We start from the raw sequence: 16,044 nt of genomic DNA, 5'->3' as shown, positions 1-16,044 counted from the left end.
GGAGTATCCTGGAGCTGGAGAGAGGATGCGCGGAGTGGGGGAATGGTCAAGGGAGGAAGCTGGCACCGTGCAGGGAACCCTAGCCATCTCTCTGCCAGGCTCTTGCTGCGAGGAGCATTTCTGTATTCTATTTGCTCTCTAGAAGGCTGTCTTTTGTCCTGGCCCTGGCTGACTGCTTGGCTTCCTTCCCATCTTAGATTGCTGCTGCAGGTCGGAATGTCACTTTCAACCTTGCTTCAGTTTCTTTCTGAGAGTCGTCGTGAACTGATAAAAACCTTATTTCCCTCTTTCATGTCCACTCCTCACCCCCAAAAGCATCATGCACAGAGAGATTCATTTCCTAAGGTTTTGTGACTCTCAGCCATCCGGATGGTGTCCATGGGCACTAAACATTTGTCACTGCTGTGGGGAGGTGGGGTGACTTAATTTTCCTCATGCTGCCTTGCTAGCTCTGAGCATAAGTCTTAATCTTTCTGGGTTCTGCTTCCTCTGTGAGCCCTGGAGAGTGTCCTTGTTTATCCTAGGACTGCCACTGCGAATGCATGAGAGGATAGCTCAGTTTAAGGCTTGTGACGTCTTTGCTGGAGACGCTCAGACTGAGTGTCCTCTGGTTTGGAGACTCAAGTGCTTGTGCTGGATAACCAGGAGACCTCCTGAGCTGAACTGCTGTGTTACAGCAGCCACCCCACAGTGTGGTTCCTAAGCTCTGAGATGTGACTCCAGCAAGGCCATGGGGTCAGACTTACTAATGTGAATAAACCCAGGGGTGAGTGGACCTGTGAGCATGTCCCAGGGAGAGGGTCCCGCTGTGGAGGTGTTGGGCACTGTTAATATCACTTGTTGCTTTTTCAATTTTTATGATGTAATCACTGGAATATTTAAAGTGACAGACTGATGGGGAGGCTTGGGGACCAGAGACTACAAGTTGGTAGTACAAGGTATTCACACCCACCAGTTTCCCATCCCAACTCTGCCTTCTCTTCTGTTGCCTGTGTGACCTCGGGCCAGGAAGGTTTGTGACCTTTTGGTTTCCTGTTCTGTGAACAAGAAGCTAAGCCTTACGAGAACCATTGTTCACAGCCGACTTTCTTGTGTCTTGCTATGGCTTGGATCCCCAGGTCTGGAGGACTTGGAGCTGCCTTTGTTGGAGAGGGGAGAGACCCACAAGACACACAGTTTGAATAAAAATACAAAACCAGTACTGACACATGGGCTTTTTGAAGGCTGGAGGCAGGAAGTACTGATGGTCCCGTTTGAAAGGCTTTCTGCTCCTGGCCTCTTGGCTTTGTGCCCTGGGGTGGGGCTGGGAGGGCTCACAGTTGTTAATCACTAACCTGGTGTGTCTGGAGAGTATAGGGACACTCCTGGTGTCACTCTGCTAATGGCACTAGTTTCTCAAGTGATCTACAGTATTTCCCCCTAGAAATTTAAGATCTCTTCTGCTACTTCCCTACGTGGCTGTGGCTCCTGCTTGTCTTCAGCAGGGACTCCTAACCTACCACTTCCTGCCATGCTTGTTAGGGCACTATGTATTAAATGATCCCTTGCTGGCTTCTCCCTAGGAGCTCCGGTGTCTTGAGGTATCAGAGAGTGTGTGCTCTGTATGGATAGGGGCCCAGAGAGTGCTTGGCATAAGCTTAGCAGAGTCAGACTCCCTTTGTACATCTGCCTGAAAGTGTCTGGCAGGGATCAAGGTGGAAGTAGGTTGGGCTCACACATAAATTGAAAAGAGTTTGGCTGTGTGGTTGAGGGTCTTGTTGGAGGGTTGTGAGTCCTGTGAGTTTCAGGTGCTTCCTGAGACTTGTAAGTTTTATTTACTTCCTAGGGAATTAAAAATATTTTTATTTGGTATGTATGAGTGTTTATCCTACATGTATACATGTGTTATGCATGTCTGGTGCTTAGAGAGGTCAGAAGAATGCATCAGATCCCCTGAAACTGGAGTTATGATTGACTATAAGCCACAAGATGAAAAAAAAAAAAAGCCACAAGATGTGTAAATTTGGGGAATGAACTACAAGGGCAACAAGTGCTCTAAGTTACTGAGCTTTCTCTACAGCCTCCAACTTCCTGAGTTTTGTAAGCCCTCTTTTTCCATGAATGTCTTAGTTAGGGCTTTACTTCTGTGAATAGACACCATGACCAAGGTAACTCTTATAAGGACAACATTTAATTAGAGCTGGCTTACAGGTTCAGAGGTTCAGTCCATTATCATCAAGGTGGGAACATGGTAGCATCCAGGCAGGCATGGTACAGGAGGATCAGAGAGGTCTACATCTTCATCTGAAGGCTGCTAGCAGAATACTCACTTCCAGACAGCTAGGACAAGGGTCTTAAGTCCATGTCCACTGTGACACACCTTCTCAAACAAGGCCACACCTCCAAATATGGGTCAAGCATATTCAAACTATGACAATGAAGGAATATTTCTTAGTTGTTACAAACAAATTACATGAATGAAGACTGGGGGCTGTCTCCGGAGCATCCTCAGGACAGGGGACTTACTTTGGTCAGCTATGCTGTCTACACCACTGTTCCTGACCAAGCAGGCTTTCTCTGCTTGACCATTCCTGCCCAGCCAATGCCATGCCTTCATTTGGAGTTCATCTTCAACACCAGGCTTTCCTCCTCAGAATCTTCCCTCACATCATGTCCACCCCCCCCCCAGGGTCAGGCCACCTACAGGATCCCTGCCTCAAGTGTCCTTTATGACTGCCCTAGACACTTGTGCTGTGGCTGCTAATGACTTGTGTACCTCTCTGTAAGGCTGTCATAGGGAGGAGGAAAGTGCCATCCACTCACAGAGGGATCCCAGAGTCTGATTTGAACACGACACTCAGTAGGTCTTTGGACTTCTTTTTGGCTTTTTGGCCTCAGGTTGCCATGATGTCAGTTCTGGATTGGGCATTTGTAAACTGAAATCATTGGCCCTGATATCCTTAGATCCACCTGCCCTTGGTAAGGTCACTCTGTGTCCTTAAGTAGCCACCTTCAGAGATAGACATCTGAAACCCAGATACCATTGTCATGCACCCCGTGCTGTTGATTAGCCTGAGATTGACAGCTAGGGTGTATGGGTAAAACCCCTCATCTTTTAATTGGGTTTTGGAAAACCTCATTAAATGGAAGTATTGATTTTTTAAAAATAAAGTTGTTCAATTAAAAAAAATGGAAGTGTTGGGAAAAACGTTCTTCTAACTGTATTTGTTGAAGGCCCATTGCATTTCATTTCTCCTCAAGGCACCTTACGATCTGCTGAACCAGGGTGTCACTGAACTAACATTAAGCTGTCTTTGATTGGGTTCCTCCAGTGAGGTTTGGAGTCTGCCAGTGTTGGGGTGGCGACAGCTTCTTTTTACCAACTAAAAAAAGCAAAAGGGCTCTGAGCCCTCCTTTGCGTCTGGCTTCTTTACTACATTTGCTACCATGGGTACTTATTTCACTGGTGTACACATGCCTAGAAACATCACAGTGGCTCAGCATGTGTCTGCTTCCTGAAAGCCTGAGTTACAGACCCTCCCCTGCCTGTTTCTGTAGGTTTTGCTAAAGACCAGTACTAGATGCTCCAAGACACAAAGGAGCCCTGTTGCTGTAGGGTATGGGGAAATGGGGAGGGGGGAGTTTCCTTCAGCAAAGGACAAAAGAGCATGCACAACCACCCATCTCATTAGTTGTAATCTTGAGATTTCACAAGCCCCAGGCTGCTGGGTTACAGCCATCTTTCTGTTTTTGCTGGTGAATGGTGAGAAAGGCTTTGCAGATAAGCTAGGAGGTTGAATGGTGTTGTCGATTGGGCATTGAGGCGGGCTGAGAGCTTTTGGTGCTGTCTGACCTGCTCACCCCATAAGGCACTTTTGTGCCCTAGAGCTTCCTTGGCACCCGTGCCAGTGTCCCCGAGAGCAAGGCACATTTGAACATTTCAGCTGCCGCCACCATGCCTTAGTCTGAAACTCTGGGCTGCCATGGTAGATCATGAAGGAGGTACCCAAGACAGAATGACCTTGTCCTGCCTTCTGACGAGGAGATCCATTTGAAGACCTCAGATGCCCCAGCCGTGGAGGCTGGCAGTGGGCATTCTGAAAGGCAGCTGGTGTCCTGTGGCTGTTCGATGGAGAGTCGATTTGCTCCTTTCCATTTACTGGCACCAGATAGGGAAAACCAGGATGGACTTGAAAAATGAGCCATTTAAGAAGCTTCAAATTGTCTATCTACATTAAACAGAAATAACTCTTTGGAACTCTCTGCTCCTGAATCATATGCTGAGTGCAGTACCTGCTTCATTTAATGCAAATGAAAGCGATAAAGGGGAACAGAGGGACAGAAAGATGGAAGGTAATGGGCGAGGGAGAGTTAAGTCAGCTTCCTTTAGGGATGAGGGATATGGGTCTGCTTAACCCAAGCACCTAAAGGCAGCACTGAGTCGACCCTGGGCTTAGTAAAGACAGAACTCATCACTTTGAGAGGGAAACATGGCTGGTGGGACAATAGAGAAGCGAGTGAGGATAAGCTTGATAAAAATTATATGCATATATAAAATCATTAAACAATAATAAAGGAGGAAATAAAAAGGCAAAATGGCAGCGGCAGATCCAGCCATTCCAGTGACACCATTAAGCAGAAATGTGTTAAACAACCTAATCAAGGGTCGGGTGTTTTCACAACTGCTAAAGAATATGATCCAACTGCATGCCACCTTAATCCACCTGGTCTACTGTCACAAAATACCTTAGGTTGGGCGCTTGTAAATAAAAGACATTTCTTTCACACATACTGGACGGTGGTAATCTAACTCAGGGCACTTAAATATTCAGTGTCTGGTGAGGGCCTGCTTCCTTGTAGCTAGCAGGTTTCCTGGTGAGTCCTCCTATATCAGAGAGGGCTGCCTGGGCTTTGGGTCTAGCCCCCCTGCAGTGGGGCCATCACATTCCTTAGGTTTTAGCATGTGCGTATCTGACTTACCTCTGGGAACATAAGCCCTTGGACCACAGCGCTGCCCTGCGAGACACATTTTAGATCTAGAGGTATGAACAGATGTTGAAAGATGGGAATAGAAACCCAAAACGCAGAGTAACTGTGCTGATATCAAACAGAATAGACTTTAAAATAAAATAATCATTACAGAGGAGGAACCACCTTTTTTGATGCATAAAAAAGGGCCGATTCCACAGAACTAGTTAGCAATTGTACAGAACTAGTTAGCAATTGTAAGCAGGCTCTCATTTAACAACATAGTACCAAAATCCATGAGCAAAACCCCACAAGTGAAGGGAAGTATTCAATGATAGTCACACACGTCATTTTTCTGCACACTTTGTGGTGCTGGGGATGAAACCCAGGCCCTCAAACACACGAGGCAGTGCTCTACACCCTCCACTCAATATCCCATTCCTTTTTAAAAATTTCTGACTTATGAGCATTTTTTTTATTCTTTGAGACTTTCACATGTAATTTAGTCATATGCATTTCTGGTTCCCCTTTCATCCTCCTGGGCCTCCCCTGCCCACCCCCCAATACACAGCAGCCCCTCCCCACTTTAGGCTCTCTTCTTTTTTCTGACTCATGGAGTCCGGTTAGTGCTGCCTGTATGCATGCACACGGATGTGGGGCCATCAACTGGAGCATGGTAACCTAGCAGAGAGTCACATGCCTGAAGGAAAAAAAAAAAAAAAACAACACTCTTCCCTTTCCCAGCCCCATTGGCTACCACTTCAGCTGGGGGCGGGGCTTCAAGAGCTCCGCCTCATCCGTGCTGAATGTTGACTGGCTCGATCTTGGGCAGACGACAGCCTCAGCTGCTGTGAGTTCGTGAGCGCATCAGGCCCAGAAGATACTGGCATAGGTCTCCTATTCGCCAGCACCTTTTTGCCATGTTCTCCGAGGTCGCGGTAGGCGTACCACAGACGTTGCATGTTCTTAGCCCTCTAACTGGCCGTGAGTCTTTCATGCACTGCAGTTATGAAAACAAAGTTCTCTGATGAGGGCCCAGAGCAGTTCCTGTTAATGGGCTGGACGACTGAACAGAAGTTGACAAGGACGGGGACAGTCTTGAACAACTGTAAAACCACTCGCTGTAACAGGCACTAGCAGAGGTCAGTAGGGGGCGCAGAGTTCTTCCTGGGCAACATCCAAGATCCCGCTTTTCCTTTCTTTCATCCGCTCACAATCCTTCTTACCCTTTACTCCCCAGACTTCTATGGCAAGTTTCCCAGCTTGTCCCCTGTCCCTTCTTGACTGTCACTCTTTACCCTTCCGCCCTGCCTACTGATCTCGTCCATGACCAGTCTGAGGACATCCTTTTTATTTTTGGGCCCCCAACGCTGATACCCCCCACACCTGCTACTGTCCTGCCTTGTGACTCAGGATCCTCCCCAGCCCAGTTCACCTTTTCTTCCGTGGCCCCTTCTCAGACTCCACCCACCTAGTGAATGCCTTCCTCTCCATCACTGATACAATTGCCCTGGGGGTGGGGCCTGCACCTGCTGCCGCTTCTGTTGCTGGTGCTGTTAATACTGCTGTGCCCTTTTACTGCACAAAAGCCTTCTACACGGAGGCAATGCGGTGTTTATTTGTAGTCTAGACGTACCGTCAGTGAAGCATTAATAGGAACATTGATCCTAGCCCGGATAAGGGTATGGATCATGGGCTGGAAGAAACCCCTCTAAAGAGCTTGTGTAGTGAGAAGATAAAGATTGTGGTGGAAACCGGAGCTCCAGGAAGCATTTCATGACCTCATATCCTCTCGTCCCTTGCCTTTGAACAGCCTGCCTCTTTAGTCCTTTTGGGGTTTCTGATAGGCCCTGCAACTGGAGAACTAGAGAGCAGGGGAGGTTTTATTTTTTATTTTTTGGTTGTTTTTGTTTGTTTGTTTTGTTTTGTTTTCTCTAAAGTGCTTGACCAGGTTCCTCTGTAAGAATTTCTGTCCTCCCCTACTGATTCTAAGGGTGGTGTGAGGACCTTGGCTGTGTGCAGGGCGCGGGGTGCAGAGACCCCCTTCTTGTGCACAGAGGCACTATCTTCAAACTGTATACTTGGCACCTTCTTGAAGAAGGCAGAAGTTCTGGCTCTTGCACTGTGCTCTCCCTGCATGGGATGATGGGTGTATCTGTACATTTGGGAAAGTGCACTGTGCTATCCCTGCATGGGATGATGGGTGTATCCGTACATTTGGGAAAGGAGGGAAGGCTGAATGAGAGGTGAAAAACTTGTGGGCCAGGGTCTTGAAAGGAGGTCTCAGAGGTTCTGGGTTTGGCTTCTTCACAGCCTCCTGGTGATGTTTTGGGGTCCTTTTGCCAAGGGCAGGACACTTGGCTTGTTTCCACCCATTAAGTAGGGACAGTGTGATACCTGCACTGCTCTCGGGCCCTTGTCCTTGTCCTCAGAATAAAGTGTTTAAAAATGATTTTTTAAATCAATTATTTTTGAAAACGTGTGCATTTATGCATGGTGTGTGTATGCCTGTGTGCCATGTGCATGTCTGTGCCTGAAGAGAGTCATCAGAGGACCTTGGCTTTCTTGCTCTATGACTCTCTACCTTGTCCTTTTGAGACAAGGTCTGTCACTGAATCTGGAGCTACTCCAGTAAGCTTCAGCAATCCTCCTGTCTAAGCCTCCATCCTAGTACTGGGGTTACAGGTGCACGAGACCACACCTATATCTTTATGAGGGCTTTAGAGATTTGAACTTGGGTCCTCATGCTTGTGGGGCAAATACCCATTGAGCTATCTCTCCAGCCCCCTAACCATTAAAAAAAAAAAAAAAACATGCAGCTAAACCATCTTGTTCTTATAAACAAAACAGGGGACTGGTGTCAAGTTCAGCTCTTTATTTCTGCCAACACTGGCTTTCTTTTGAAGACTATTTTACTTTGATGAATTTAACATTTGGAAAAGAAGTCTGGAAGACCATGTTTGTCAGAGCAGCCTGTGGCATGCTGATTGACAGCAGGCTTGGCTGTTGCCATGGAAATATCCTGTGTAGTGATAATATGCCCAATGTTCCTGCAACTGGCAACATCCATAAGCTCTGCAGGTTCTTCCTAGGAGAGGATGGGATGGCTATACCCAAGACAGGATGATGATAAGTAAGTACTCACTGGGCAGCCTAGACAAGACAAAAAACCAGACTGGGCCTGTCAGGTTCACTCTCTCAGCCTCCAGCATCTTCAAGACATACCTGAAGACTTCATGCATCCGGGTTTGAAAAACGGGCTCTGTATCTTGAGTGCTGAATATCTCGCTCCATTTCAGACACTGGCCCCTCTCCTCCATCCAGCACTCGTGTCAGTGGGCTGTCATGAATGTGTCAGTATCATTGTTAGCTCTTCTGTCCCAAACCTCCAAGCATCAAGGTTGGGAGACTCCAGGACCACCATTGTCTGATGAGGCCAGGAGCTATGTTCTTCTAAGTATCTGAAGTACAGCAGGGTCCTGTGTCTCCTGGAATGTTTGAGGATCTTTCTTCACTTCTCCATTGGAGTAGCTCTAGATTCATAGGGGACATTTGGGAAGTTGAAGAAATGAATCGAGTCAGGGTAACACATTCATGAAACTTGTACCTGCTAAAAGAGTTCCCACAATAGATGTGAAACACAGACCCCTGTCACTACCCGTGTGACCTCTTAAAGGGCCACATGCCCCCTGCTTGAGTTGGTGGACATCAGCCATTATCAATTGGGCTGCTCTTAACAAACTCCAGAGGCTGGGACTTCCAGCAGAAATTGCTGTTCTGGTCTGGTGAGGTCCCCTTTGTGGGTTGCAGGTCCCATTGTTCTCCCGTGCCCTGCTAAGGTGGCAACAGAAAGAAGCAAGCTCTCTCTTTTGTCCTGATGTTGAGTTTTCTAATATGAAGGCCCCACCTCATCATACCATGTGACCCTTCTAGGGGCATAGCATATGAACCTTGGGAAACCCAGCTGTCCTCCTCTAGGGAGCTTCCTGCCACCTCTCACCTCACCAGGCCCCACTGTGTCCTGTCTGCTGCTGAGCCCTTCCCCTGCCACACCATTCCTGGAACCTCTGACCTGGCCCAATCCCTTCTCCTCTGATACTTCTCTCATCTGCTGTGCCTCTCATCTCATCCCCCATGCACCTCCTCTCTCCCACGAATCTTTCCAGAGAAGTTCAATATACATGGAGGAACTGTGCTGTGTTCCTGTCTGAGATTCCAGTAATCGGCACGAGACCCAGGGTGGAGCAGACACAAGGTTGCTGCTTGGTCAGTTGAATCAGTAAATGAGACTCGGGGTCCCCACTGGGTCCCTGCCTAGGAGCCTCTTACCTCCCTTAGGCTCCTGTACCTGTCTTTGTAAATTCTCATTTATCACAGCCAAGGCCCACTTCAAGTGTCCCTCCATCACAGGGGTCCCCATGGCTCCTGTGGCTAAGCATTACCTGGCCTTGAGTTGGTGTTTTCCCAACTCAGTAGGGAGCTCCTGGACTGTATGTGTGTTGGGGGGGGGTTGGGACTGTGAGGGGCTCTGCAGGTGACCTCAGGCTATATCTTTTACTCCCTGCTGAGCTGCTACAAAGCTGGTAGGATGAGCACCCCACTCTCCGAGCTCCAAGTCCCTCCCTCCACATCTCATCCCCCTCAACCACACTTCCTGGAACTTCTGGAGAGAAACCATGACACCTGTGAACTCTGGGATCCCTCCCTCTGGGTCTCCTTCTGCATCCCCAGCTTTTCTCTTAGACAATCTGCACATAGCAGGTGCGTTTTGAGGAAAACACTCTATGCATGTCAAGCCACACTGAGTGGGGAAAGGATGTGGAAACCACAGAAAGAAGTTAGTCTTTTCTTGGCCCTCAATAACGGTTCCTACCGATTCTCAAGAACTCACCAACCAGAGTTCTCGGGGATGTGTTTGCTCTAGGCCTCTTGAGTCACTTGAGCAGAGTTGGTACAGAAACCACAGGAGGCCTAAGCCCTCTGGGGAAACATTTTAAGGGTCCTGTCTCATTAATAAGGGACTCTTGGGTGTTGTAGGTAATATGCCCAGAGGCGGGCTTTGCGTTCTGGAGGGGGGGGATATTAGCAAATTCTTACAGTCCATCTGAGGCTGAGTTCTTCCCTACAGAATAAGGGAAATAATGGGTCTTTATCCAAGAAGTTTAGAGCACTAAAATAATGGGTCAAGTTACCTTCAAGGTTTTATACCATCTCAGAAGGGGCGGCCACCCACCCTCAGACATGCACGCTGGCTAGGGCTCTTTGGGCTCTTTGTCTTATGAATGGAGTTAGCCTTGACCTTTTGTCTGGTGGGCCTGACAGCAACCTTCTGGTTCTAGCCTCCGGGCCTTGCATAACAAATGGCCCCTAGAAGTCACACCTCTGAACAGATTAGGACAAAAGACAATGGAATCAGACCTGTGGCTGTACCACTCCACTTGCTAAAGGTATTGTGAGAGGAATTCACCTTCCTGTTGGGTTACTGGCAGGAGCTTATTTCTTTGGTCTTTTTAGGTTTTTTTTTTTTTGGTCATGGATGTGTGCACATTTGTATATATGTCTGTGTGTGCATTTGTATATATGTTTGTATATATGTTTGTGTACCCATGGAGACCCCCATGATGGCATCATTTGCCTTCCTTGATCAGTCTCCACCTTACATATTGACAAAAGGTCTCTTACTAAACCTGGAGCTTGGCATGTCAACTAGTCTGAGTAGCCAGCTTGCTCTGGAGCCCCCCCCCCCCTTGTCTCTGCCTCTCCTGTGCTGGGATTGCAGGAGGGTCCTCATGCCCATTCCTTTTATGTGGGATCTTGAGAACTGAACTCCAGGCATTATCAGTAAGCGCTGTGTCTACTGAGCCATCAGGACGGCAGTCTTGGTGTGGGCAAAGACTATGCCACCAGCTTCAGAGGAGCAATTGTCTAAAAGCTTTACAACAATTTCTGGTACTCAGCAGGAGCTGCTTAAGTGGTAGCTGTTATCAGTTGGCACAGATTTCTTCATTTGTATTGGATTTTGTCTTAAGAGAGGAGGATATAGATTCTGGCACTTGGTTATTCCTGCAGATTATATATTACCCATTTTTACCTCTGTCTCTTCTTTTTAGACCCTGGTAAGATCATACATGAGAAGATGAAAGACAAAGAGGAGTTCACATGCAGAGTGTTGGGGGGAAAGCAACCTGCACTCTCCTGAGTGCCAATAAACAACTCTAGTGACAGTTGGATCTGGTCTCTGAATGTGTTTCTGAATGTCTTAACATATTCAGAATAGCAAGTTGTTTTGTTTTTAATAAGAAATTGTGTTTGTGGTGGAAAATCCAAACGTGTGATTTTTTGGGAGCACAGTGTCCAATATTCTGAGATTCCTGTTTTATAGAAATGCCTCCGTGGTTTTGTCCGTGTTCTTTGTTGTTGGAGGCCGTAGCTGGGTGTGCAGGAAGGAGCCTGGTTGTCCATCTCTGAGTGTGTTCTTGGCATCTTGCATGAGCATGCCTGCGCTGTGCTGCTCTGAGGAGTAGGGAACTGGGAAGTACCCGGGGTTTCCTTATCTGTCCAATGCTGAGGATACTGCTGCTTGTTTGAGTAGGATGGGCTGTGATGAGGAAGGAGTGCTTGCTTGCTCACACTGCCTTGTTTTATTGCTGTTCCTGAGTCTGGAAGCAGCAGCGATGCCCTGAGATGCGTGCAGCGTGACTTTGAGCCATCTTGAGCTCCATCCTCACATTCTGTCTGGCACAGTGGACAGGTTGCCTTTTGCAGATGATGTGGTTGGGTATGGCGAGTGTGAGTCCAGCTTTTTGGTGTGTGTGTTTCCTCTGCTCTATCCTGTTTGTACCTATTGGGGTGTCAGGACGGTGGAAGAGGCAGGTCATGGTGGATGCACTTGTTCGCCTGCTGAGGTTCAGTCTTCCTGTTTCCTTGTACCCACCAGCTGTTGTGCTGTGGTATTTACTGAGAGCTCCCTGGGGCAGGTGCTGTAGCTTCCTCCTCAGCCTCTCAACCACCTTGCCTAGAGGAAGCAAGGTACTGAGATGTAACAGTCACTGAAAGGTGAGAGCTAATGAGTCTGCCCGCCCCCCTTCAGTGAGAGAGCCTTGCTTCTTTCTGTACACTCCAAAGCTTTCAGGCAGATCCGAGGAAGGTGGCAGGGAGACCACGGGGTGCCCAGATAAGACACCATTTCAGGATAAAGAGTGAAAAGGGTTTGAGGAGGACATTTTGGAACACCCCGGCTGGTTCTATTGTTTCCGGAGAACACGCTGTACTGAAGTGAACTTGCTCTTAAACCTCGAACCTCCATGGCTTCCCGGTAGTTTGTTATTTATGTGCATTGGGGCAGAGTCTCTGTCTTGGAGAGAGAATTGATAACCAGTGCGCGGTTTCAGTGGCTCCAGCCCAGTCCTGGAGGTGGAACTAAGATCCTTAGTAACTATCCTTGGAACTAAGATAGGAAATGCCACTTTTCTGAAGGTAAGGTAGCCAGGTAGGTGTTCCAACTAAAGAGAGACAGAGGCAGAGACATACTACAAAACATTAAGAATGGGCTTTTAAACGTTTGTTCATTCTGGAAGGGCGGGGGCAGAGAACAGGGAAAGGGGCGTGGCCTAGGGAGGGAGGCTTGAGAGTGAGACTTCTGACTTCAAAAGTCGGACCGGAAGTCAGGCTGTATGTACCGGAAGTAGAATTACTATGCTAAGGCTGTTAGAATTCATTGACTTCTTTTTCTATCTAAAATTGCCTCTGAGGTTGAGTGGCTTGGCAGGGTGTAGGAGGCAGATGGACGGCGAGATGCAGCCAGCAGGGCCCCAAGGCAGATGGAGCCGGGCACCCTGGTAGCCCAGAGGACCTGGTCCTAATGTAGGTAGTGTCTTTGGAGGATACGGAGGTCGCTGGTATGGGGGTGAGTGTTCTTTGTGTCACTCTGTCCTGGCAAGAGTGGCTTTGGATGGTGTTACTTTCACCCATCCAACAGTGATAGGACTCTGAGGTGACATTCTCGATAAAGGCCATAGGACAGTAGAAGTTGGAGTAAGGTCTGGAATGAGTTCTTGGTGTGTTTAGGAGTTAGATACATTTCCATTGCCTTGATATTTATCTGTGTGGTGAGGAGTGGACCAGATGACCTTTCTTAAAGTCCCAACCCCGGGACCTGTTAATTTACTGCAGTGCTTCCTAATACTTTTCTGTTTGGTAGTCTGTTTATCATGTCTTTCCCATCCAAAGTTCCTGTGTGGCTTCACAGTGCTGACAGTGAGTGCTCCTTAGGAAGGGCCAATCTTTGTGACAACAGGCCTGTATTCCACTGGTTATTTTACAACAGAGACCATTTCTTTCTGGCCTCGGTAGCCATGTTAATGTGTCCAGGCTCACCCACTGGGGACACCAGGAAAGGTTTGTTTGGGAGGCATGTGCTTACATGCTGGGTTCATGGATCCTTCAGGGGTCACCTCACTACCAAGAGCCTCAGTTTCTCCTTTGTTGGAGCTGGTACAGTCTGGCTTTGCTGCCCTGTGCTGAGAGAGTCCAGGTGACGGGACAGCCCAGTGTAAAGACAAGTGGTCCATGGGAGAACCTAGACTGAAAACTAGATGAACATGCTAGCACAGTAACAACGCTTTAGGAATTTTCTGTTTCATTTACTTGCTTCGTGAATTCTCCACTTGGGCTGTAGGGCTTTAATACCTGTGTCATGTCTCTGCTTCTCATCACACCAAAGACACAGCTCTGTCCTCCATTCCCACCGGTGGTTCACCTCCAGGTTGACCTCCATGTGCGTTCTGGCTTCGCAGCTCTGAAATGTGAGGAATTTTTTTTCCCCAGGCATACACCTCAGGGTGGCTCCATTTTATGCTTGTGGTCTGGTTCAAACCGTGTAGAGACCTGTTGTCTTTTGTCACGCTGTCTCTGCTGACACTCTAGGGCACAGTGCACCTTGCATTTCTCCGTGACTGGTGCTGGCCTAAAGCGGCAGCAGGAAGAGCTGTGCTCCTAAGATCCCGAGTGTAACTTGGCCTCTGCAGAGGGCTGCGAGCTGAGATACAGGGGCTCTGCTGCGGGCACATCTGGGGAGACTATTCAGAGCAGGAGAGAAGTACATGCAGGTTATAAAAAAAAAAAACTCATTGGTTCTCTTGGTGTGCCATCAGCACTGAGATGTGCCCTGGGAGTTTTTGGGAGAGGATCTTGGCTGCATATCATCTGTATTAAGACTGGCTGTTACTGGAAAGATACCCCCATCGGAGTGGCCTTAGCTGTGAAGTCTTTTTGTGATACTTCTTATTTTTGGGTGTGGTCTTATTTTTCTGGTGAGGTACTTGCACAGGAGGTCCCTCCCTTCAAGGATGCCTGCCTTCATTTTGTTAAGGCTTTCTAAAACTGACTCTGTCTGCAAACTTCGTGACACACTACCCTATGTCTCTGCCCTGCTGGGGGGAAGGGAGGGGTACATCTGCTTCCCCGAGGCCTTGAGAGACCCAGAGGTGGTCGCTGTGTGGCTTTGTTAGCTTTTTAACCTCAAGGCTTTCCTGAGGCACCTGTTGCTTTAAGTGGGGGAAGGTCTGTGCTGAGGGCAGCCTTCTGGCAGGTGTGGGAGGAGAGCCACACCCTGGTAGCTGGCTGCCTGTGTGCTCAGGGAGGTGTGCCTCAGCAGTGTCCATCCACCAGGGCACAGAGGAGACAGCTCGTCTAAGGCTGACCTTGCGGGGTGAGTTCTCGGCTGCGATCAAGTTCCCCCACCCCGTTCCCACTTCTTGCACCCTCCCACCCTTCCCACTCTGGTGCTTTGCTCCTCTGGAAGAACGGGGTGCCTGGGGCTCCTGAGCATCCGGGCTTCTACACATTGTTGTACAGAGTGTCAGATAATTTCTCAGTGCTGGGACTGCAGACCTCACGGGAACATCTCATGGGTTGGCCTCTGGTTTAAAAGGCTGCAGTCTGTCACGCCGGGGAAGTTATGGAGGTGCTGCCTTATGATAAGAGTGTGAAGTAACTGCTTACACCCTAGGGCCCTCAGGAAGCTCAGGGAGGGCAGAGTTGTAACTCCCTGGCCCATGCTCTAAGGACCCACTTCCTCTGGCTAGGTCCCACCTTCTGAGATTTAGTAGCCTTCCCAAACAGCACCACCTGCTGGCAGGTGTGTGCTCATGTGCACGTGTCTGAGTGAATCTTACCCTCTGGGCATAGTGCACTGTGAAGGTTCAGAATAATAGAATTAATCATAATATTGCCAAGAAGAAAAACAGCCCACATCAACCTGGGTTTCCTCTGCTGTTTGTGTTTGGTGCTCTCTGGGGCTCTGTGAAGAAGGCTCACATTTAGAGAGATGGCGCTTCCCTGTTGTTGTGGGATACGTACTTGAACATTATCTCACTGTGTATTCAGTGTACACGGTATTGTGTCCCATAAAGACACTTTCATGCGAGTAGATATTGTGTGTTCAGCACTCCCTCTACTCTCCCCTTCCTTTTCTTCCCCCTCTTGCTATTCTTGTGTCTAGGCAGCTTCGGTTCTACTCTTGTGTCCTGTATACATCTGTGACTTTAGGTACATGCAAAGTGTATGAACCACAAGTGAGAGACAAACTTTGTATGTGGTGTGTGTGTGTGTGTGTGTGTGTGTGTGTGTGTGTGTGTGTGTGTAGGACAGATGAGGACATCTGATGTCTTGCTCTATCACTCACTGAACCCAGAGCTAGGCTGGTTGCTATCCTCCTAGCTATCCTCCTGCCTCTACTTCCCACAGCACTGAGGTTAAGGGGCATATGTGGCCATGGCCAGCTTTTTATATGGTGTTAGGTATCCAGACTCAGGTCCCCAGGCAGGCACAGTACCCAGTTCTCTTCTCCACCGTGCGAGTGTGTCTGTATGTCTGTCTGTCTGTCTGTCTGTCTCTCTCTCTCTCTCTCTTTGTGTGTGTGTGTGTGTGTGTGTGTTTTCTTAACAACTGCCATTCTCAGCTGGGGTAAGATGGAATTTCAGTGGAGTGTGGATGTGCCTTTCTTTGGTGGCTGGTGAGGGTGAACAGGTTTTTGTTTGTTTTGCTTTTATTTATTGGCCCTCTGTACACCTTCTGAGAACTGTCTGCCCATTTTAT

This window comes from Micromys minutus (assembly GCF_963924665.1).
Source record: "Micromys minutus genome assembly, chromosome: 1".
NCBI classification, from domain to species: domain Eukaryota; kingdom Metazoa; phylum Chordata; class Mammalia; order Rodentia; family Muridae; genus Micromys; species Micromys minutus.
This window is presented reverse-complemented; position numbering follows the sequence as displayed.